The sequence below is a fragment of the Ovis canadensis genome, chromosome X (assembly GCF_042477335.2).
Source record: "Ovis canadensis isolate MfBH-ARS-UI-01 breed Bighorn chromosome X, ARS-UI_OviCan_v2, whole genome shotgun sequence".
Lineage (NCBI taxonomy): Eukaryota > Metazoa > Chordata > Mammalia > Artiodactyla > Bovidae > Ovis > Ovis canadensis.
In genome coordinates, this window is record NC_091727.1 from 80,827,724 (window position 1) to 80,851,168 (window position 23,445).

General features: G+C 46.5%; 1 pseudogene; it reads left to right on the top strand.

Annotated features, from left to right (window-relative positions):
* The first annotated feature begins 13,613 nt into the window (after positions 1-13,613).
* On the top strand, positions 13,614-18,498 carry LOC138930768 (histone-lysine N-methyltransferase PRDM7-like; annotated as a pseudogene).
* The last annotated feature ends 4,947 nt before the right edge of the window (positions 18,499-23,445 follow it).

A 23,445-nucleotide genomic window follows, 5' to 3' on the forward strand; every position in this document is an offset into this window, starting at 1 on the left:
ATACACCTTTCAATGCAGGAGATGTGGATTTGATCCCTGGTCAGGGAACTAAGATCCCACATGCCACAGGGCACCTAAGCCCATGCTCTGCAACCGGAGAAGCTGATGTGCCACCACAGGGACCCAGCACAGCCAAAACAGAGAGAGAAAGACTCAATATTTTAAAAACATTGAGGGAACACCAAGAAAGATACTACTGGACTGCTTATAAACTAGTCTACCTGCATCGAAGAACCCCTCACTGCCATGCAGAATGTCAGGGCGTCATTCCTTCTGCTTCACACTGACCTGTCCAATGCCCCACACAGCTAGATAAGCAGCACTGTTAGGACCAGAATCTAAAGCTGTTTGACACGAAACCTACAAACCTCTGCCCTTAAGTCAAAGCCAACATGCCTCTCTAGTGCTCTCCACACAGCCCCCAGGCCTCTTTCTCCTGTGGAGACTCCAGGGTGGGATTGCTGTCAGTGTGAAGAGTAGCCACGTTGTATAACTCTGAATGAAAAAACCACTCAGACACCACCGACCATTCATTTCAACACTAGACAACCTGGCCCGTAAACTACCAACAATGGTTTTCATTCAGAGGATGAATTACCTGGAGAAATGAAAGGCCGGGGCTGATCTCCAAGGCTCCCACTCTCCACCTCCTTGCTGGCAACTGGGGTACAGGAGGGTGCATGTTGTTTGCTTTAATTGAAGGGGCCTGGGAGATGGAGGGGCAGGTCTGTTTACCATATGGGCTAAGCATCTCCTGTTTACCTGCTGCTGCTGGTGCTGGAACCTGCAGGGAGTGACTTTTGCTACTTGCTGAATGCCTGCTCAGGGGACCCAGCCTCCCTGGGTCCCTCCTCACTGCTGCCGCTCTTAGCCACTGCTGGAGGAGCTGTGGGGGTGTCTTCTGAAAATGTGCTGGTGGTCTCCTGAGCAGAGAACTCAGGGGAGCCTACAGAACAAGTAAGTGGACAAGCGGCCAGGTGAGCTCATGGAAGCTTGGCTGAGTGAGTATTGAATGGCAAATGCTTTTTCTTGTTGGCATATACTTTCCACTGCTAAACTATTTGCATCCCCAAACCTCGGCACTGGGCTAACACTTCCTATGCCCAAACTCAAAGACTCCCCCGGCCCCCCACCATCACAGATGAGAAAATGAAGGGTGGAGAGATCAGCTGAATTGCCTGAAGTCGCATGGTCAGGAGTAGAGCTGGGATGTAATTCCAGGTGGGAGAGAGAGTCTATTAAAATGGACCCAGCACAACAGAGCAGTTGGGGCCTCAATGAGAGACCATGTGCCCCCACCTCCACCCATAGCCATGTGAGTCAGGCTGGCCAGGCAGCCCCTCTGAGGATGACAGCCACACCTACGCCATGGGGCTTCTGTGAGCATTAAGTGGGCCAGTCCACAGAGTGCACTTCAAACGGAACGCTCCCCACAGTCCCTGAGACTGTGCCCCTTGGAATCCCCTGCTGTCTTCCCCATCCCAGCATTGCATTCTTTTTTCCAGCTTTATTATAATTGATGTTTGCATTCTTAAGAAATCTACTGCAGAGAGCAAACACCAGTGCAAAGCCTGGGGTTGACAGCAGCTTCCCAGAGGAATGCTGATGGGCAGGGCGGGTGTAAAGGAGCAGGGGACACACCCCACACCCAGACCCACTCTGCACCCTGCTGTCCACTCCCTGACTCTCTACTTCCCCCTCAGTGAGTCCCTACTCTGGGCCCAGGCTTCACTTAGACGTCAGTGACACGACATGACATTTACAGAAGGACCAGAGTCTGAGTTCCTTGGCCAGAAGGGCACAGACGACCACCAGGTCACCGGTACGCCCTCCATCTTAGAAGCTTTCAGTGACTAAAACTATCATCTGGCCCATGAGGTTTCAAAGTGATTATATATAAAAACAAACAACATCAACAAAAAAAAAAAACACATCTCTAAAAATATCTCTTTGAGGTATTTTATCTACTTTTGAGTCTCTCGTTGATTGTTAGTTACTAGACAACCACCAGGGTGCCAATGATGCAGTGTGAAAACCTCTCAATTCTGGGAAGATTTCTCACTGATTTGCAGGAAGTGAGGCTGCAGGCAGAATATGCAGCAGTACAAAGGATGGGCCGGGTCCCTGGACCTCAGGCGCTGGAAGTCTAATGACATATGACTGGCAGAAAAACAGACAACTTCTTGTTTTGAGCGATAGCTACACAGATGAATGTAACTGTCAAAAGTCATCAGACATAAAAAACCAAGATCTGTGACTTTTCTTATATTTCAGTTGTTATCGTTCAGTCGCTAAGTCTTGTATGACTCTTCTGCAACCCCGTGGACTATAAGGTTCAAGAAAAAGGCTGCCACTGGTTTAGAATAGTGCTCAGTCACTCAGTTGTGTCCGACTCTTTGCGGCCCTATGGACTGTAGCCCACCAGGCTCCTCTGGCCATAAGTATTTCCCAAGCAAGAATACTGGAGTGAGTTGCCATTTCCTTTTCCATGGGATAGTCCCGACCCAGGGATCAAACCCATGTCTCCTGCATTGGCAGGTGGGCTCTTTACCAGTGAGAAGCCAGGGAAGCCCTTTATGTAAAGTACCCCTCCATAAAAGCAGTAACTAACAGTGACTGTAGACAGTGACTTTTCTCCTAAAAACTAACTTGTCATAATCCAGAAACAATTACTACAAGATTATAAATGTCTAATTTAGAGGCACAAAGGTAATTTTTACATAATATAATTGGGGCAAAGTGTGTACTCTCCTGTGTTGCCACGACTGCTGCCATCTGTCCAGGCACCGACGGTAATGCCCATGTACTGTCTCACTGCGAGATTCCACCAAGACACATCTCACCCCCTGGTGCTCAGGATACCTTGCAGATGATCCCTAAGGCACACCCCGATTATTCCCTTCAGAATTTCCCGGAAATGAAATACCAGAATCAAAGGGTATGTGAATATCATCAAGACTACAGGTGTGCCTTTCAAAACTGCCTGAAGTGAGCTATCATCTTATAAACTAAATGTTCTGTAAAACATTTAAGCTATGACAATCTTTTCCAAAATTTGGATTCATGAAATGATAAGAGATTTTATCTTTGTCCAGTCTAGATAATAATAAAAACACTCAAGATAATTCAGTGTTCTTAGGATTAGATGGCTGGATGGTATCACTGACTTGATGAACACGAGTCTGAGTGAACCCTGGGAGTTGGTGATGGGCAGGGAAGCTGGGCGTGCTATGATTCATAGGGTCGCAAAGAGTTGGACATGACTGAACGACTGAACTGAACTGAACTGAACTGATGCACAGATCAAAGTAAGAAAAAAAAAACCTTCTTTTGAATACTTAGCAATCAAATATGTGAATGAAATCTGAGTTAATTGCAAGATAATTTATAAGAGCTGTACTGTGTGTATTTTCACTTTTGTGTCCCCTGTACTGAGCACAGTGCTTAGTGTGATATATGATATGTGCTCAGCACAAAAGACTCAAGATAAAGGGCATTTCCACTTTAGAGGAAGGTGTGGAACAGGAGTCCTTTATATAGCAAAGTGCACTGAAAATGACAAGTCTGCCAAGTTTATTTAAATTAATGCCTTCCCCTCCACAGCTCTGCCCTTCCTGCTCAGTTCCATCCCAAAGTCACGCAATGTGGCAGAACCAGGCCGTCACCTGGTGCTGGGGGGTCAGACAGCTCAGGGCAGGTGGTCAGAGCCCTCAGGGCAGGTGAGCAGGGTGTTCACATGGAGACGCGGCTGATTAGGAAGGTAAAACCCAATCAAGTGGGGTGAGGAAGGAACTTCTAGAAGAGAGGGCTCAGCAGGGAAATTTAGGGCCTCCAGGAGAGGGCGAGCTGACATCTGAGGGGCTGAGGAGGGCACTTGTGCAAGGCAGACTGTGAGGGTAGAAATACGGAGACTAGGGAGATAATGGGAAACAGCCAGAATGAAGAGTATGTGTGTGTGTGTCTCACATGTGTGTGTTTCTCACAAACATACATTCTCTAACTCTGTGTGTGTGTGTCTGTGTGAGTGTCGCTCTCCCACTTGTGCGTGTGTCTCTCTCTCCAATACATACATTCCCTAACTGTCTAGGGAAAAGGCCAGAAGCAGTGGCACTCCTGGTGCCCATGTACTGGTTTATAAGTGTCATTAAAGGCTGACTCCAAGGCCAACGTTAGGTAAGGACAAAATGAGCTTGGAAAAGCTTGTTCTACCAGAAAGCAAGGAATCCCTCAAAAAATAATAGAGCCATGTGAAAAGCACAAGGCTGCAAGCCTGAAGCTCCCAAACCAAAGACAGCCTGAACATCCAAAGAAACAATTAATATTAATTAATTAATAAAAATTAATTAATTAACTAAAAATTTGACGAGAAACAGGATATTCATAGTCTTAAAGTAACTATCTGCAAAACTGCTATCAATTACGAATCTGAAGTGCATGTGAAAGCTCCATGTTGTGAAACCCAGTAGCTACCACCTCAATCCTGAGATCAAAGTAAGGCTGTCACAGCAGGCAGAGAGGGACCAGGTTCACTCATGTGGGAGCAATGAGAAGAGTCAATGCCAGTTCTGAGAGACTCTAGCCAAAAAAGGGAAGCCTTGAACCTTACCACAAGGAAGCTCCAGACAAACCCGACTTGAGGCACACTGCACAAAGCAGTTGGCTTCTGATCTTCAGAGCTTCAACCTCAGGAAAGTTAAGCAAAGGCTGAGGGACGCTGAAGGACGCCTGACCCTGACCCAGATTCCTGTGCATCAAGACCATCAACTGGACAGTGGGGACAGTGGGACAGGGTCTGAGGACAAGATGGCAGTGGTATGTCAATGCTAGCTTCTAGACTTGACTGTGCTTACCTAAGAGGCGTCCTGTGGTGACAGAGCCTGATCAGACTAGCAACTTACTCTTCAAATAGCTCAGGAAAAAATATTATGTGTATTACACCAAGTTTTCTGTAAGTTTGTGACTGCTCTTGAAATCTGAAAAGAATAATTTGTAACTCTAAAAAACAAGAGGGACTTCCTTGGGACTTCCCTGGAGGTCCAGTTGTTAATACTCTGCACTTCCAATGCAGGGGGCTGGAGTTCAGTCTCTGGGCAGGGAACTAGATCCTACATGCTGCACAGTGCATTCAAAAAATAAACAAACAAACAAAAAAGGAGGGAGGTTCAAGAGTGAGGGGACATATATATACCTATGATTGATTCAGAAATAGGGAAAAAAAAAACAAGACAATACTGTAAAGCAAATATCCTCCAATTTAAAATAGCTTAGAAAAAGAGAGAGAGAAATGTCCACTTAGAATTTTTTCAGAAAACCGACCAGCCCACTGAACTCAGTGAAACCTAATTGAATGTCTATCTGAAAGAGTCAGACTCTGTAGTGACCAGGTACACACCACATTGAGTCCCCAAGCTGGCCACTACTCAGTGTTCTCTGAGCAGGCTGAGACTCCTCCTGCACTCCCCTACCCGTGATGGGCTCCTGAAAATTCCCTGGCTCCAACCCTTCCTGTTCATTGTAAATGCACAAAACAGCCTTTCAGGTGACCTGCTGGAGTCTCTGCCTTGGATCTCTGGTCAACTGAACTTGGAAAGGGCTTGTGTGTGTACTCACACACATGCCTGTCCCCCACCTAAGTGGGCACAGAATCCCCCCCACTCCCCTGTGCCCATGGGACCTGGTAGTCAGGGCCTGAAGCCCAAGTGTGCAGCTTCCTGGAAGGCAGCTCAGGTTCTGGCACCTTCTGGATGACACAGGCCATGCTTCCTGTTTCACTTCAGTATTTTCCTTCCTCTTGGGTGCACTTGGCATCAGCACCGTCTGCAGAGCTCAAGGACAACTGCCGCTGCCTCCTGGGGTCCCAACTGTTCCTAGAAGGAATCACAAAGTGCTGGTTTTCCTGGTTGGCCCAGGCACAGTCTCATCTTCCCGGTCAGACCATTAGGAATTCTAAAATTAGCTTCTACAAACCGATTTCCTTCATAAAAGATCCACCCCACACCCCCTTTAGGAGTGAGAAGACATGCCCCAAGCACCTACACAGCAACCACTTTACCAGTCACTCAGGCGTGTCACTCTTTGGGACTCAATGGTTGGCAGCACTCCAAGCCTCCCTGTCCATCACCAACCCCCAGAGTCCATACAAAATCATGTCCATTGAGTCAGTAATGCCATCCAACCATCTCATCCTCTGTTGTCCCCTTCTCCTCCTGCCCTCAGTCTTTCCGAGCATAAATGGTCTTTTCAAATGAGGTAGCTCTTCGCATCAGGTGGCCAAAGTATTGGAGTCTCAGCTTCAACATCAGTCCTTCCAATGAACACACAGGACTGATCTCCTTTAGGATGGACTGGTTGGATCCCCTTGCAGTCCAAGGGACTCTCAAGAGTCTTCTCCAACACCACAGTTCAAAAGCATCAATTCTTCGGTGCTAAATTTTCTTTATACCCCAACTCTCACATCCATAAATGACTACTGGAAAAACCATAGCCTTGACTAGACGGACCTTTGTTGACAAAGTAATGTCTCTGCTTTTTAATATGCTGTCTATGTTGGTCTTAACTTTTCTTCCAAGGAGCAAATGTCTTTTAATTTCATGGCTGCAATCAACATTCGCAGTGATTTCGGAGCCAAAAAAAATAAATAAATAAATAAAGTCAGCCACTGTTTCCACTGTTTCCCCATCTATTTGCCATGAAGTGATGGGACTGGATGCCATGATCTTACTTTTCTGAATGTTGAGCTTTAAGCCAACTTTTTCACTCTCCTCTTTCACTTTCATCAAGAGGCTCTTCAGTTCTTCTTCACTTTCTGTCATAAGGGTGCTGTCATCTGCATATCTGAGGTTATTGATATTTCTCCCGGCAATCTTGTTTCTAGCTTGTACTTCCTCCAGCCCAGTGCTTCTCATGATGCCCTCTGCATAGAAGTTAAATAATCAGGATGACAATATGCAGCCTTAAAGTACTCCTTTTCCTATTTGGAACCAGTGTGTTGTTCCATGTCCGGTTCTAACTGTTGCTTCCTGACCTGCATACAGGTTTCTCTTTACCAAGTCAGCCCTAAACACAGAGCTCCAGGCAGGATGCCTCACACCCATTTCTTCATCTACTGCAAAAACAAACAAAGAAAAACTCCTCTACTTCCTCCATTTTAAATGATTGGTTACTGAGCCTCCAGGATGTTCGGAAGCTGTTCACAAGAAACAGCTAGCAGAGTTGAACCCAGGACTCCCACTGCAGGGCTTTCTGTCTATGCCAAAGCCCCATCCCTTTGCTGAACAAATGTCCCTCACAACAGCAGAAGGTGGTTTGCTGTGTGATGCACTAGAAAGAGCAAGAGGAGCAATGCACACACTGCATGGAGGAGGAGGAGACAGATGCCCAAGAGAGGCTATGGGAAGGCTCACTGAGTAGTGCTCACTTTAAAAGGCTGCAGTATAAACAAAGGCTCTGCGACAAAACACATGTGCATCTACTCGCACCTCTTCGACTGCAAAAGCGGTGCCCAAAATCCCAGCATGAGTACAGAGAAAGCCAGGGAATCAGGCCTAGCTAATAGATCTGCTCCTGTGTGCATGTGCACATGCACACACACAAGCGCGAATGCTCCAGAGGTAGACAGAGATGAGGCAGGTGAGGAGGGTCAGGAGACCAGAGACAGGGCAGCGACTGCCAGTGCCTCCTGACAGCACACCAAGAGATGTGGTGACCACAAAAGGTCCCTTTCCCTTCCAGGAAAGACCTGAGTCTATCGAAGACAATGAATAAGACACCAGTTGAGGGTGACAGGGAAGGAGGGACCAGCCGGCCAGGCTCTGGATGGTACAGGAAAGAAAGAATGTGGGTCCCACTGGCCCCTAAGACCCTGTAGCAGGTCAGTGCACTATGGACAAGGGCCAGCCTCATTGAATGGTTAGGCCCTGTCCATTCAGGACACCCTCTCTGGACTCCAGGTGGAGGTGCTGCTGCCCCCAGTGCCCACCTGGGTCTCAGAAGGTGGAAGAGACACTGGGTTGTCCTTTCCACCTCCTGCCCAGAGAATGACAAAGGCCAATTCCCAAAAGTCAGAGCAGGGTGCGCAGAGTGACTGCTTGGGTCTCACAGGGTCCCTGTGAAGAGGGGTTTACTCCTGACTGGATCCTTCTTGGCTGGTTCTCTTTCTGTGTTGTCGTCACATCAAATCTCACAAGGACAAGGCAGTCCAGGTGCCCACAACATCACTCTCCCAGTGATGTGCAAACAACTCTCCTTATTTATTATGGGCAGGGAGACAGGGTGGCTAGCGTGATGTTCCCCTGAACCAGAAAAGAGACACCCTAGATTGTGTCTCTTCTACCGCCTGAGACCCAGGGCATTGGGGGCAGAGCACCTTCACCTGGGGTACGGAGAGGGTGTGCTGATGGACAGAGCCTAACTGTCCAGTGTGGCTTCAGGGCGTATGGGCAAGAGGGACACTAACTCCTTTATAAATATTTCACACAACCACTGAGTTCCTTTCGGGTTTTGGTTTCAGACCTTTTCGATATGGTCCATTTTCAGAGACTTTATTGAATTTGTTACAATATTGCTTCAGTTTTATGTTTTGATTTTTTGACTGCAAGGCATGTGGGATTGTTCCCAAATCCAAGCTCCCTCTGCTTGTCTCACAACAGGCCAATAAATCAGAGGCAAGGTGCTGAGGCCTGGAATACGAATTTACTTGGAAAGCTGTCAGACTGAGAAGATAGCAGACTAATATCTCAAAGAAACCATCTTGTAAGGGTCTGGATGCCAGTTCTTTTATAGAACACAGAGCTGGGGAAGTGATAAAATAAAGTAAAAAGGCCCTTATTCTGGCAAATATCTCCTGGAATGGCCAGTCTCGGGAGGAGATGTGTTACTTTCTCCCTTCCTGTAGCCATCCACAAGTGGACAGGTCCTGAACAAAGGCAGACGGTCAGAGTTTCCTGAGGCAAGCCATTATGTATGGACAGTATCCCTGTAGTATACAAACCAACAGGAAACAAAGGTTAAAGTAAAACATTCAACGTGGAGTCAGATTTTGTTCTTCCCTGTAACAATTCCCCAGGGTCAGTGTCCATTCCACAATCTTATGGAGAAAGGGGTGATAACTGTTCTAATTTCTCCATGAGTTACATCTTTTGGGGTGTGCCCACCACTGGTGCCAGTGTTCTGAAAGTCTCTACTTCATATGTTTAAACATAAAAATATTTATAACATAAGTGTTGACAGTTATGTTTTATTCAGTAAGAATCTTTTAGGAATTCAAACCCAGAAGGTAGCATCTAAAGTTAAGGAATTTAGCACTTTTCTATGTATGCGAAGATGCACCAGCCATCTCAATGAAATCGTTCCCTTTGATGTACACCTTACCCCCTGGGACCAGTATCCTGTCTTCTTCCCGAGTTTCCTCAGGAATCACCTTGGAAGTGGCTGCAGTCTGATGGCTGGTAGAGAGCAGGTATTCTTCTCCTTCCCTAGTTTCTTCAGGGCTCACCATGAGAAATGGCTGCAGTCTGATGGCTGATAGAAAGCACATATTGTTTTCCTTCCCGAGTTTCCTTAGGGCTTACTGTGGGGGGTATCTGCACTTTGATGGCTGCTAGAAAGCAGGTATTCTTCTTTCCCGAGTTTCCTCAGGGCTTACTGTGGTGAGTGGCTGCAGTTTGATACCTTCTAGAGAGTAAGAGGGGAACCTGGGTCCCCATTGAGATCATCTCAGCAGAGACAGCAAGCACATCCTGTGACTCCAGACAGTCTTCCAATGTTCAGAGTCAGCGTTCAGCCTGCAGGATCCACAGCCATCAGCTCTGCACTTAGTTGCTATGTAGCCCTGAAATCTACACTGCAGGAGGTCCTCTAAAGGTGGCATCCTTTTAAGCAAACTCTCAGTCACATCCTCCAAGCCCAACCCAGCCCCAGCTTTACTGAGAGGGTCTCACTGGGGATGCAAGTTCCCCCTCCTGTACTCCCACATTCCAGTCACCATCTGCAGTGATTTTGGAGCCCAAAAAAATAAAGTCTGACACTGTTTCCACTGTTTCCCCATCTATTTCCCATGAAGTGATGGGACCAGATGCCATGATCTTCGTTTTCTGAATGTTGATCTTTTTTTTTTTTTTTAGTTTTTTATTTTTTAAATTTTAAAATCTTTAATTCTTACATGCATTCCCAAACATGAACCCCCCTCCCACCTCCCTCCCCATAACATCTTTCTGGGTCATCCCCATGCACCAGCCCCAAGCATGCTGCATCCTGCGTCAGACATAGACTGGCGATTCAATTCACATGATAGTATACATGTTAGAATGTCATTCTCCCAAATCATCCCACCCTCTCCCTCTCCCTCTGAGTCCAAAAGTCCGTTATACACATCTGTGTCTCTTTCCCTGTCTTGCATACAGGGTCGTCATTGCCATCTTCCTAAATTCCATATATATGTGTTAGTATACTGTATTGGTGTTTTTCTTTCTGGCTTACCTCACTCTGTATAATCGGCTCCAGTTTCATCCATCTCATCAGACCTGATTCAAATGAATTCTTTTTAATGGCTGAGTAATACTCCATTGTGAATGTTGATCTTTAAGCCAACTTTTCCACTCTCCTCTTTCACTTTCATCAAGAGGCTTTTTAGTTCCTCTTCACTTTCTGCCCTAAGGGTGGTGTCATCTGCATATCTGAGGTTATTGATAGCCCCAAATCTCATCAGCTTTGAAGAACCTGGGTCCTAACCTGAAGGGAGCTCGCATCTTGTCAGCTTCAGGGACTACAAGTCCCTTCGTCGGCAGAAATACCAAATCCCCTAATGCTGTGAATCTCAAATACCTAGAGTAACCCCAGTTCCCCTCAGCCTGAAACACCCTAAAGATAGCACCTGCAGAGAGACCAAATTTCCTTTACCTTGGATAATTTTTAAAAATTCAAACTTAGCTCTTGACTATGGCTTTTAAAAAATTAAATAGGATTGTTTTCTTATTTTCCTTTCTGGAATGTTCATTGTTCATGCATGGAAAGACATTTGAATATTGATTTTGTACTGTGCAACTTTCTGTGCAGGTGTTTTTGTGTGTGTGGAATTTTAAAGATTTTCTGCATGTAAAATCATGTCCTCTGTGAACAGACATAATTTTACTTCTTTCTTTCCAAATGGTAGCCTTTGGTTTCCTTTTCTAATCTAGTGACCTTCCTAGGACTTCTAATATTATGTTGAATAGAAGTGTTGAGAACGGGCATCCTTGCCTTTTTTTTCTTGACCTTAGAAGTTTTCAGCTTTTCATTGATGACTGTGATGTTAGAGATAGACTTTTCATATTGACCTTTATTATACTGCAGTCACTTCATTCTATTTCTATTTTGTTGAGTATTTTTGTCATGAAAGCCTAGTAAATTTGTTAGATACTTCATGGACATCAGAGGAAGCACAGATGAAGTTTCATATATATATATATATTTTTTTTTTAAGAAAAGTACGTAATGCTCCCAGTAGAAGCATAGCAGTTGATGATACAGAAATCACTTCCCATTCCTCCTTTGCTTATCCTTGTCCTTGTCACTCTGGCTCAGAATTCTGTGTCCTTAATTAGAATGCCCAGAGTTTGGAAACATTTAACAACCAAAACACTGTTTCTCATCATTTTCTAGGTAATCCTTCTCGGATGGCCTTCAGAGTGGAGCACAGTAAACATCAGAAGGTATTTCCCAAATCCTGTTGACAAAAAAGACTCCTCATGGATCCAGTCACAGGTGAGAAAAGGAGAAAGCACAGAGATCCTGGAGACTGCTGCCTTCCTATCCCAAATCTTTAGCACAATGTCTGATATCATCACCATCTTTATAGTTAGTAAGAACAGCGACAGTAGTAGCCTGTTCTATTTGTTACATTATTTACACAATATTTCAGACTTTCAGCATTTTATGTGAATAAACTTACTTAAACCTTAAAACAATCCTACAGTACCTATAAGTATGTATATAGCTATCACCATTATAGATCAAGAAACTGAGGTTAAAAAAAAATGTTTGATTATGTATCACTGGTAGTGCAATCTAATCCAAAGCACCTTCTCTAAACCCCTTACAAACTGGTTAAAATTTTCATAGCTCAGTAAAGTTTATTGATATATCTTATTCATACATCTTTATATCATTCATCTGAGAGATGTTTTCAACCTCAGTTCTTTTGTGCTGTGCTAGTTAGGGATGTGCTAAGACATCTGACTAAGGGAAGTTTAAGGTCATGTTGGGCAGTCTGTAGAGTGGGGAGTCCAAGATGAAGAAGCTTAAGGACATGTTGGAGAATTTGTAGAGTGGATGGTCCAAGACAATGAAGCGTAAGGACATTTTGGGCACTTTTTAGAGTGGATGGTCCAAGGTGAAGAAGCTTAAGGGCATGCTGAGCAGTTTGTAGAGTGGACAGTCCAAAATGAAGAAGCTTAAGGACATGTTGGGCAGTTTGTAGAGTCAATGGTCCAAGATGAAGAAGGCGACATGATCCCTACCTCAGAGACTCCCGCTCCAATAAGAGGAAGTAACTCACAGCTGTGACAGACCTCAGGTTTATGACTCAAAAACAACAAATAAGAAAATAACTGAAGGACTTCACATAGGTTACCTGCTTTTGAGTAGAAACTCATCATCTGGACATTCTTATAGGGGGAAGTAACAAGTCCTTCCTCTGAGCTCTAAATCAGCAACTCTTCTATTTGGAATCACTTGTTCAGCCTGCCCCTGTGTTGTGAGCTTTGAGAGCGTAGCCCATACCCATTAATTCTCAGAAGTCCAGGCCCAGCTCAAAGCCCCTGAGGGCCCCATGAATGTTTTGTGAATGACTGACTCCACATTTAAACATTCATGTAGGAATAAGAAGGTCAAGGAATGCTGAAGATAGTATTTGTGAGCTGAACTTCAAATATAGAGGCAGTTGAGGGGATATATTAATGGCAAGGGTGTACGCTCAAATTCATACTGTATAAATAGCTCACACAATGATTTGTTGAATGTTATTAAATTTCATGTCCACTATAACATTAAAAATTAGAATGTATACCAATTTATGGATCAGGAAACTGAGGAGGACCAGCTAGTCATACAGCCTTCTTCAAGCAGAATTGATGAGGCCAGTTACTTTAATTCAAACATTGTCTCTAAGACATGGCAACCTGCAATGTTCAACTCATTTTCTTTATTGTCTAAATGTGTTTCTGCCGATTGTCTTTTCTCAATCTCACTGCTTTGTCAGCTTATTTTCCAGATATGTTTTGTCCCCTCTGTAATTTTCCATAGTTCCTCATCCATCAAAGGTCCACTAATTAATAGAAAAACCCCCAGATTGTTTTATGAGCCCATACCCTCTTCTTTCCTTGACCTCCAGCTATTCTCCCTGCCTTGCTCTCACATTTATGCAGAAAGCTGAAGGGAAAGAACCTTAAGATATGAATTCAAGTTTTGATTCAGTACCCACTTAGGTCCTTGTTTTACACTCCAGTGTTCAGACCCCCCTCCTCCAGGTATTTCCAAGAATTGTCAAAGTATTAACTAAAGTCATGCATGTGAAAACACTTCATACAGTCCTAAAGAACTAAAGAAATGCATTTTGCCTTTTACTCACATGCAAGGGAATGTTCAGGGGACCATCAAGTAAGGTGTCTAGTTTGAAGAAATTGCCAGGAGCAGCAAAATTGCTGAAGACAAGTGGCTCTGAGTGGGCTCAGAAACCAGTGTCCCCTCCCCGAGAAACAAGGACCCCTGGACAGCACTCCAGGCAAAAAGTCAGTAACAGAAAATTTGGGGAGTTGCTCTAATTAGTTCCTCTAATCCCTGTATAAAAGATAGTAAGTATGGCCTAGGTGTGTGGTGTGAACTTTGGGTAGGCATAGGTTTAAGGTGGACTGATCTGAGACATGAAGTTAGCACTGGGGCCTGAGGAAAATTTTATACATTTTCTGAGGTCCTGATTGTTCATCTGTAAAGTGAAGATAAGGATACATAACTCATACAGTGTTTGAAAGCATTAAATTAAATGTAAAACTGCTGACACATACAAGTAGTTCAATAAATCCAGCTGTGATAATAGGGACCACACTTTGTTAGTGTTTATGCCCAGACCTCTTTCAATGCCTTATGTGTCATGTGCCCTTTAACATTTATTTACTCAGTAGATGTGTCAGTGAACTATTTCCTAAGTAAGAAGATTGGGAAGTAAATCCTACTAACAAGAAGTGCAGGAAGTTAACACTGAACTGGGCATCTATGGTCAGTGTGGAGCCTCAGTCTCCTGAACCAGTAGTTAAAGACAGAACAAACAAAGTATAGACAAGGGACTTCCTGGTGGTTAAGTGGTTAAGACTCCAGGCTTCCACTGCAAGAGGTGTGGGTTCCATTCCTGGTCAGGGAACTAAGATCCCACAAGCCATGCAGCATGGCCAATAAATAAATAATGTAACATTAAAACAAAAACTACAAAAGTAAAAGTTTGAAAAATAAATATAAAAAATTTTGACAAAGTGTATAGATGGACAAGGAGGAGATCTCACAGTTTCTGATAAAACAGTGACTAGCTCTCCAGACCCCACCAGCCTTGCTTAGCTTCTGTTCTCCATCTTAGAACTCAGAAGAAATGAGACTGGAGTGAAGAGGCACAATCTACGAGAAAGGGCCATGTGTACCAAGAGGTCAGTGAGCCCCAGGATGACAGCTGCCTCTGTGAGTGACCCCACTGGCCCACTCACGGAGAAGGCCTTGGTCCAATAACCTCACTTCACCATTTTGTGCTCCAATCATCCCCTTCCTCTATGACATGGGGTACAGGATCGAGGCCAAATGACGTGAGTGCCCCAGTTCTTTCTGAAGGTCTTTACAACAAGCAGCATCACTATACCTCTCCCCATCCCTATTGCTCTCACCTCCAGATTGTTAGGAGTGTCAGAACTTTTTCATCGACAGCTGTGCCCCCAACCTTTGTAAAGGACTCTGCAGTGGAAAAGGCGCATGCCAACCACTCAGCCCTCACTCTGCCCCCTGGGTTAAATATCAGACTGTCAGGCATCCCTGAGGCTGGGCTTGGAGTGTGGAATGACATGTCTGATCTGCCTCTGGGCCTGCACTCTGGCCCCTAGAAGGGCCAGATCACAGACCATGAAGAGGCCGCCAACAGTGGATACTCCTGGCTTGTGAGAAATAACCCTCTTTCCCTGTCCTCTGGCTTCTAATCGTTTGTGTGTGGTGGTGGGAGGGGTACTTCATGTCAACATGTGAGGACACGGATGATGATGACATGGTTGGCAGTGACATGGTCAGCCCTGTGTACTGTGTGCACTGGGCATGAACACAGGACTTCTATCTAAAGATCAGAAGAAGGTGGGAGACAGCGGTACAGGCATACAGAAGTGACTCCTCACTTGTGGAGCCCTTGCCTTCAATGTGCCAATAGACTCAGACTTAAAATGATGATTAAGGAGCTTACCATGTGGTCTGACTGGCAGCTGAATCCATGCAGGCTGAAGAGCAGAATGACAGCACAGGGAAATAGTTCTTCTATTACTTCCACCAAAAAAAAAAAAAAAGAATAAAGTAAAAGAGAGAAGAAAGCTTGTATCCCTTTTCTGACACTCAGATCACCAAAGGGAGAAATTGCTATGAGTATGTGGATGGAAAGGACACGTGTTTGGCCAACTAGGTGAGGTGAGTGCAGTGAGTCTGCAGTTGCTGCTGTTGCTCCTCCCTCAAGTCCACACCCCTTTCCTTCTCAATCTGTCTCCCTCAATAGCTTTGACATCTTCTTTCATCTTTCCCCTCTATATCATGCTCTTTCATTTCAAAATACATTAGAAAGAAAGAAAAATATAGCATGTGCCCTCAACATATAAGTCTATACACTCAACAAAATGGAGGTACTTGAAAACAACTTGAGGAGTCTAGATTCACAAAGGACACTTTAACTCACTTGACACTTACCAAACACTCTATGCCCCAGTGTAGACGATGAACTTCATTACTGAAGCAAACCACACAACCCATGTTCTTTTGGAGAACATACTGAAGATAGACATTAACCAATTAATTTTAGGAATAGTAACCTTAATTTTTCCATTTTTGAATAACTGCACAGTGCCAGGATAACCTAACACGGGAGACCTTGAGTCCACATGGGCAACAACCTCCCCAGGCTCAGTTCCAGTGAGAAGTGGGCCCTGACGTCTGGAAAAGAATGAGGGGCAGAATGACCATGAGCATGGCCGTTCTCTGAGGGCCTCTCCTTTCATCAGGGCAGGCAGAAAGTGAATAAACGATTACTGTTCTGTGTCTCAAGCTATGTCAGAGCACTCTCCAAGTTTCCATGGGAGGGAGTGGGCAAGTGAATAGGACCCTGGATACACATGGGGAGATTGGAGAAAAGCCTCGGAGAGAAGGCAGGCTGGGGTGAGTGCTGAGGGGTTCATGCTAGCCTAGGAGCACCAAGTCCTGTGGAATGAAAGAGAACTTAATTTACAGTTTAGAGGAGCTGGAGGTCACCAGTCTTATGGAGAGTCCAGGTGGACACAAGTCTGGAACTAGGCTCTGGAAAATGGCTAATTAGGTAAGGAGAGAAAAGCATTCCAGCCAGGAAGAGGACAGGAAACAGGATCTGGAAATAGGAATTCACACACCATGGTCAAAGGTGTGAACAGAAGGTCCCCATGAGGGGTGGTGGGAGCCATCATGGCCTCAGAGCCTGAAGGCAAGGAGCTGGGCATGGCCCGACAGTGGCAGGGACTTGTCACCTGTGGTTTCTTTCCTTTTCCCGGCCTCGACCTCAGGTATGTGAACTGTGCCCAACACTATGAGGAGGAGAACCTAGTGACTTTGCAGTATCACGGGCAGATCTTCTACCAAACCTGCCAGGTGGTCATGCTGGGCTGTGAGCTGCTGGTCTGGTATGGGGACATTTATGGTGAGGAACTTGGCATCAAGTGTGACAGCAGGGGGAAGAGTGAGCTCGCAGCTGGGAGAGGTGAGGACCACCCCTCTTCCAGTGTCCCACTCCATCCTGGGGAGTTTCCCTGGTCCAATTCTGAAGCATAGTACAATCCAGTCTCAAGTCAGTCAAGTTGCGATTAAAATGCCTCAGAATTTGATTCATTTCATATGACTTATGAAAACTATTTATTTTAAAATGTTAGTTCTAATTTTCAGTATTTCATGCAAAAAATATGTAACATTACCTTCTGCCGAAAGGCTTAGAAGCTAAAAGTAAGTTTTTGCCAGGATCCAGCCCCGGTGGATCCAGGGAATTCAAAGCGGGGATGGCGTTGGCGAGGAAAACTTATTTATTTATTAATATAAGATTAGATTAGGAAGAAATAGTATAGTAGGAAAATTAAGTGGAGAAAGAAGGCTGAATAACTTGGTTTATGTGGGAAGCCAATAAAGTTCCAGACAAGGAGCTTGCACCATCTACGTTAGGCCACCGGCGTCCTCTTGAATATCGGGGGGTGCCCCACCTTGGGCTCCCCCTCATGTGGATCTTAAAAGCCGGGACAAGTAAGTATACATGGTGAGCCTCCATGCCCCAGATGGGAATTCAGCCAGAAATTAGAGAGGAAACACGGGGGAAACCAGTCCAGCGACTGGCCCCATCCTCTATTGTTCAGAAGGCCTTTTATACTTTTGATAAAACATGGAGATCAATGGGTAACACAAAGTTATGCAGCATTAGCAGCCCAGACTCTTATCAAAACCAGGCTTTTCTCTCTGCATATCTAGTTGTATACACAAGTCTTAGGTAATTTACATCATCTTCCGGCCAAAAGGGCCAATTAACATTTTACAGCCTTTTTTCTGATAAGGGTTTGTCAACCAGAAGACTTATTTGTGTTGATCTTCCCAAAGTCTGGTGCCACTCTCAGAAAGCACTAAATAAAGTTACATTCTTACATAGCAAGGACACAAGAGGAGTGCAGTGATATATAACAAAGAGAAAAGTAATTAACTCAAAAGTCTAGTGTTGCTAATATCAAAACTATTATATATCTTTTTCCATATCCAGTTTACATTGATTAACATCCTCCCAGGTGCCTAAAAGATAAAGAATATGGAGGCCTGGCAGCAATCATTGAGTCAACAGTGAAAACCTGTCACCAATATGATTTTTAGCTCTTTAGAAAAGGCTCTGTATCTTTAAGATGCTTTAAGCTTTGTGCCTCTCACGGTTGGGGGGCTGTAAGCAATTCACAAGCTGTAAGAGGTCTGGGCAACCTGTTAGGCAAGCTAGAGAGCTATCAGAGGGGTTTAACTGAAACATCCCTTTCAAATGCAGAAGACTAAAGCCCTGATTTGACTTTTTCCAGAGAATATCAGAAGAGTGGAAAAGCAGGCAGATTCTTATTTTTGGGGGGGGTGGATGCTCAGGAAATTCCAGGGGGAACCCCTGAAGCTTGATCACATCCTTGCTTTTTGTCAGGCTTCCTTCCTCATGACCTTGTCATGGGCAGGATTCCTCACACTGGCTCCCGGCAAGTTTTCTAGCACCTACCAGATCTCCCACCTTTACCTGTTTCTTCATTACATCTACATTTCTAAGTTACATGTGTACAGTGATTTGCGTTCAGTTACTGTTTCAGCTTGTTGTCATGTGAGTTCATATTCTGTACCAGACAGGGCTCCACACACTGAAACAGACAGAACCTCTGCCTTGGGGCAGCATGGGCTTCATACCAGACAGGGACTGGTGCTCTGAGGAAAACCAGTGCAGGAAAAGTGCCTTGAATCAGCATGAGCAGAGGGTCGGGTATGGCGTAGGATGGTGGGCCAGGGTCTCTGCAGAGATAACACCTCTGGGAAAGGATTCCAGGCAGGGGAGCAGCCAGTGCTGCAGCCCCAGGGCCAGGAAGAGAGGCCATGCCAGTGGTCGTAGGAGGAAGCACACAGGGAGAGGAAGGAGGCTGGATGGAACACAGAAGCTTCAGCACCCGTGTCCATGTGCAGGCCCCAGGGGTCTTCCTGGGTGAGACCAAACAACCATGCAACTTTCCGCTGCAAGCAGCATATTCTTTGTGCTAAGATGATGCTTTGGTTCATTTGGGGCGAGATTCAGAAGCAGGGAGTCTCCTTAGAGGTCAATTCATTGCCACACATGAGGGGAGAGTGGGCTGGCTGAAGATGCATGGGAGTGAGGGTGTGAGGAGTCTGGCTGAAGATGTATTTTTAACCAGGGCTTCCTAGTGCATGTTAAATGGACTAAGACTGAATGAAATAAATGAGCCTGCATTCACCCAGCACATGGTCTCTGAGAGGTCTATGACAGACTAGAGTGCCCCAAGCCCATGATCACACAGCAGCTGGCCTCTGAGAGGTCGATTACAGACCAGAGTGACCACAAGCCTGCATTCACCCAGCGGATGGCCTCTGAGAGGTCTGTGACAGGTCAGTGACCACAAGGCTGCATTCACCCAATGGACAGCCCCTGAGAGGTCTATGACAGACCAGAGTAACCACGAGCCTGCATTCCCACAGCAGACAGCCTCTGAGAGATCTGTGACAGGCCAGAGCAAACACGAACCTCCACTCACCCAGGAGATGGCCTCTGAGAGGCCTATGACACACCAAAGTGAACATGAGTCTTCACTCACCCAGTGGATGGACTCTGAGAGGTCTGTGACAGGTCAGAGTGACCACAAGCCTGCAATCACCCATCTTCTTAATGTCCCAGCCTTAAGGAGAGTGTTTGCCCAGCGGTTAGTGGTGTGAACAGGCATGTAAACTTTTTAGAGCACATGACGCACCAGGGGATGATTAAAGTAAGCAGGACAAACTCCGATGATTGGGGTCCTCAAGACCAAATCCATCAAGGAAAGACCCCATGAAAAGAGCCACCCTTTGAAGCAAAGTGAATTGAAGTCACTGAGTCTCCAGCCCCGGGAGTGTGGGTTCAGCTGAGCAGGTGACAGACACTCCCCAGCTCAGCTGGATGATAGCCAGGGACTTCCCTACTATCCAGAAGAAGTTTGATCCAAGTCTAAAGACTTCACAGGGGGCTACCCAACCACTTCACATGTGGGACCTCAATTCTTGGCTGGGGAGGTTGAAGAGGGGGTGCACTCAGAGTTCCTGGTCCCCTCGGGCATTTGTCACTCAGGCCCACCATCCCTGCCTTCCTGGGGACCACCATCTCTGCCATGTCTGTCACCATCTATTCCATTCCCCCTTCCAAGAAAAGCTGAGATGTGGATAACAGTGCTGGCAAGACCCATGCAGGCAGGATCTCTGTCCCCCTACTCTTTTTCAAAGTTTACATGTTTCAAAGTTGGTGGTAAGGCAGGGAAGACTGGGGGATTTGGTCACCAGAGCATGAGGGCCCATGACAGCACTGCCTTAACCTGTGTCTCCAAGACCCAGGGTTCATGTCTGAGTCACACTTGTGAGGAGTTTGCTCTCTGCAGGCAGCACAGCATTGGTGTCCCCACAGGCCAAGCTCTGACAGAGCTGTGGGCTTGGCTGGGGAGCTGGGGATGCTCAGTACAGGACAGACGGTACCAGGGTTAGAGCACTGTGTGGGAAGTCTCTGTGAGTGGTTGAGAAAGGCTGGAGCCACAACTGCCCCTGCTTGGAGGACATGGATGTTCACCTGAGGGACCAGAGAGGACCCCACGCCCCCAACAATGGCCGCAGAGGCCAGGCTAGCAGCACACTGCCAGAACAAAGTTGACCCAGGTCACCAGGCAGGATGTGTACTGGGCAGTGGCAGCAAAGATGCCAGGCTACATGCAGGCCCAGAGACCCTGGGCAGGCACAGACGGCCTCAGACTAGGTCAGGACCCAGAAGACAAGATCAGGGGGCTCCTGGATAAGGGAGGGTTGGGGTCTCCTGGCACACTGCAGACCTGGGCCAACTTGTACTGCAGGTACTTGATGGTGCTATTCTTAGATTCCAGAATGTCTGAGGAGAGGAAGGTGTCAGGGAACCATGGCCTGGCTCCACTGCAGGGACATCCACACAGGAAGGACTGGTGTGGGAAGGCCTTGGAGCGAGACACCAGTGTTTGTTCACCCCCAGACCCCGAGGGGACCCAGCCTCAGGGCTAGCTGCCTCAGGTCACCGAGCTGGCCAGGACCCCAAAGCCAGGCCTGGCCACACTAGAAACCCCTGTCCACATCACCCACTCTTTCTATGACATCTCCCATGTCAGAGGGCAAGGGGACAAGGCCCAGCTCCGGGCAAGGTCTCTGACAGGTGCAGTCTGGCCTTCCAGCTCCTGGGACCCAAGGCCTAGTCTGTCCCTTTCTGGCAGCGCCCAGTGACCGGGAGAGCCTGGCCCAGGGTAATGGCACACACCACCACAGACACACCAGGGAACAGATACTCAGCCTGTGCCCAGGAGTGCCTCCCAGGGAAGCCTTCCCAGCACCCGCCACACAGGCCACCGTGGGCCTTCCACTCCTGCCTTGGCCTCTTCCAGCTCATCTTAGTGTCTAGGCAGATCGGGGCCATGGCCATGGCCTTGGCTAAGAGGCCAAGCTGCAGCAGGCAGTGGACTCGGACTAGGATGGCTGGAAGGCCAGGGAGGGGCTGGGGAGACCTTCAAGACACTGCAGCCAGGAAACCATGGCTCCACATGGGCTTGGGTTCTCTGGCCAGGAAACCATGACCAACCCTTCCTGAGGCTGACTGAGGGTCCGTCTCTCAGTAAGGAGGAACAGAATCCCCAACTGCAGCCCCCAAGGCCAACCTCCAGCTGGCGGGATATGAGGGTTAGGGCCGAGGGTTCCAGGTTAGAGGCCAGCACCTCGCTGAACAGCACCTCCTCCTTCTAAAGGGCAGCAGCCTGCGCCTACACCTTGAGCTCTAGGACGAGGTTCCTGAAGCCCACCTGATGCTGTACCTGCGGGATGGCCATGGTGACCTTCCAGGGACCCTTTCTTCCTTCATTCTACATAAACACAGAAATCTGTATCTCTAAACTAGAAATGTGTAACTCTAAGAGAGCATCCACAGAAATAATATTTCACTGTATACAGAAAACCTGAATCTCACATGCCTAATCCACAAGGGCCTGATAATCAGCTATCTGTTGATTTCTAGGGCAAAAGTCTAACAAAGGTTATAGATGTCCCATAGATTCATCATATCTGAATCAGCTGGCTGTATGCTAACAACAGTCACAGCACTGCAAATAAACTATACTACAACATAGCACAGGCATGATATTAAAGAGAAGGAAAGAAAACCAGTGCCTACTTTATTCCCTCAGCCTCCCTGACTGGGGCTGCTACCCTATCCCTGGAGCCTAACCAGGCTTGGGTCTTACAGCTCAACTGGGGTGGGTTCAAGAGAGCCTGGTAGGGTGCCCAGCATTGAACCTTTTTTAAATGTTTACTGTCTGCTTTGTTCTGGCTTGGACCAGACTCCCCAGCAGGATCCAGGCCTCCAGGGACTTGGGAACAAATATTACTAAGCCCCCACATGCCCTGGTGTTGGACATTCCAGCTCAAGTCTCCTTCCCAGCAAAGTGTCACCCCTCATTTTAAATGGAACATATCTTCCATGAAGTTGTGATGCTGTGTGTTGGAAATACAACTGAAAGTTTTGGGATAAACGTGATGATTATGGAACGTTTAATCCAGCTTTCTATGAAACACCAGTGACGACAATATCTTACATTTGTTTCACACTTTAGTTTATATGAGGTTTTTGTTTGTAGTCTTTTCAGTGCTGCTTCCTAATAACCAATTTCACAGGTTTCTCAAGAAATCCTCTGGGCTCCTTCTTCAGCCTTCTGGTCTGGCCTCTGGCCCTGGGACCTACATAGGTCCCTCAGCTCCTTGGAGCCAGATTAACCCCAGTCTTTTGGTCAAAATTTCCAGAGTTGTAATGAGTCATTAGGAGCACTCCAACCCTCCCACACACCCACAGACAGCTGTGTCTAGAACCCAGCAAGTACCACAGTCTAGACCCCAGCAGTCCTGGCAAATGTGGGGCATGACAGACAGATGGCAGGAAGAAGGGGTGCTGGGCAGTGTCCATGGCCAGGCCTGGGAGCTGTGGTTCCTGACCAGACCTCGCATAAACCCAAAGCTTTCTGACACTCATCCCATCCTGGTGGGCTTTCCAATCCCTCTGTCCTCAGAGGTCTCTGCCCATGTGCTCTTTCCTCAAACCTGGCTTTTTTTTTGGGGGGGGGTGCTGGGAAATCCCATGGATAGAGGAGCCTGGTGGGCCACAGTCCACAGGATCACAAAGAGACTGACATGACTTATCAACTACTCAACAATAACAAGTAAATGGGAAAGCGAAGGAAGGTTAAAAAGAGAGAGAGAGAATATAAAGCAATGAAATATCCTGGCACTGTCTTTAGAAGGTAACTGAAGACCTGCCCGTCGAAACTTTCAGATGAACACACAGTTGGAAACTGTACTGTGTTCCTACATCCTACCATACACATTCCTGCTATTAATCTGACAGCAAAGACTTGTGAA